General features: G+C 36.6%; 1 long non-coding RNA gene across 1 annotated transcript; it reads left to right on the top strand.

Annotated features, from left to right (window-relative positions):
* The first annotated feature begins 656 nt into the window (after positions 1-656).
* Positions 657-1,301, top strand: LOC134224379 (uncharacterized). The gene is made up of 3 exons (XR_009982931.1): positions 657-774; positions 833-1,092; positions 1,180-1,301. It is a non-coding gene; the product is annotated as an uncharacterized LOC134224379 (long non-coding RNA).
* Positions 1,302-1,843: the final 542 nt, after the last annotated feature.

Raw genomic sequence — 1,843 nt, 5'->3', positions numbered from 1 at the left:
CGTCCACAGCGTTGGAGCCCGGGCCCCGCGGCCACCCACCGATTTTCGGGTCGAAACTCCGAAAAAAATGGCAGTCATATTTTTCCCACGCACCAGCCGAAAGTCGGCGTTACCGTCCGAATGACGTCACAGTCAAATCAAAAATTCAATAAAACGCCGGTCCCCGTGATCAGGACACGTCGGGTTCCACACCGGAACAACTCACACGAAACCGGGTTCATACGCGCATTAACGCAAACGGGACAAAAACGATCGTCCGAAACTAATCGAAATGGCTGCCAAGCGGCCAAACACCAGCCGAATTGAAAAAACGCGCACCGATCGAAGCACTCGTGTCAAGCTAAACTGTACTCGACGACGATCGGGTCCAGGCTGTCGAGTACATACGAGTAGGAGTTTTTTTGTATGTGTTTGGAAATTTCATATTTAGAATAGATATTTCGTCACGGAGAAAAAGACAGATAGTTTGAAACAACCATCATGTTGGTTGAAGCTAACATTAACATTATGGTTGTTCCAAACTAGATTTTTGTTGTTTCAAGTTTATAATGCTGGTAGAATAAAACTGTCTTCTTAGTTTGAAACAAACTAAGAATGATGGTTGTAATAAACAATGTTTTGTTTGTTTCTAATATAACATATATGTTGATTCTTCACAAAATTGTAGTTTGATATAAACAAAATATAGGTTGTATAGGGTTGTATTAGTTTGTTTAGAAAAATATAATCCTGCTCTCTGTCTAATCACCTCTGCTTTATGTACCAGGGAAAAAGGTAAATATTCTCTTACAGTAAGGTCGCTCAATTATCAGTGAAAATTTATAAATTACAGGCGAAATGGTTCCGCAAAGATCAACATGTTCAACAGAATTGCCGTAGTGTGGCTCAGAATACGTATGCTGTTGCCCAGCAGCTGCAGTAAAAGTTGAGTTACAGATCGACTGGTCGAAACAATTAGTTCGTCGGTACCGGAAACAACCTGTTTCATAGCGTTGACCAGGCGGTGACTATGTCGCACAAAATCCCCCAAACGATGATGGAGCAAAAATTGATTAGAAGACCGGAATAGTTCTGACCTTGTGGCAAAAAATGGTAAATGCAATTTATACAAAGCATTCATTCTATCATGTCACTGAATGAATTATATTTTAATGATAAAAGTGTTATTTTCTGTTACAGGACAATCACTGCTCTTCTGAGTTCATGTAATATGGCGTGCATATGGCAGAAAAACAAAACAAGTAGTTCAACGTCCCCGTTGAGTAGTCGATGCCGATAGTTTTGAATAAATTTTATAAAAGAATATACAACCATGTACATAAACTAAAATTTTATCAATAAATAAGTCTATTCAAAGAAAATAGAAAAAAAAATCGCTAATAATATATTTGTATCAAACAACCAATCCATTTTGATCCAAACTAAATTTTGGTTATTTCAAACTAATATTTTTCAGTTTGAAACAACCAACGTTGTTGTTTATTTCATCGGCTGTCAAAAAATAACCATCGTTTTTGGTTGTTTCAAACAATACTTTATTGAATTTGACTACAAAGCAAGGAAACAACCAACATCATATTCTAGTTTGTTTTAACCAACAATCCTGTTTGATGTAAACTAATTTTATGTTTGTGCAAATATCAACCCAAACATTAGTTTGAAATTAACTTAGATTTGGTTGAAACTACCAAGTATTATTCTCCGTGGTACAAGTATATATAGTCAAACCTTTATGAGTCGATATTGAAGTGACCATCGGCTCATGGAAATATCGAGATGTGGAATATCAAATCTTTAAAAAGCTGTTTGAGAGACCATCACAGTAACCAAACAAATACTTTTA

The sequence above is a fragment of the Armigeres subalbatus genome, chromosome 3 (genome assembly GCF_024139115.2).
Source record: "Armigeres subalbatus isolate Guangzhou_Male chromosome 3, GZ_Asu_2, whole genome shotgun sequence".
Taxonomy (NCBI): domain Eukaryota; kingdom Metazoa; phylum Arthropoda; class Insecta; order Diptera; family Culicidae; genus Armigeres; species Armigeres subalbatus.
The sequence above is the reverse complement of the archived record's forward strand: the minus strand, read 5'-3'. Positions and strand labels throughout refer to the sequence as shown.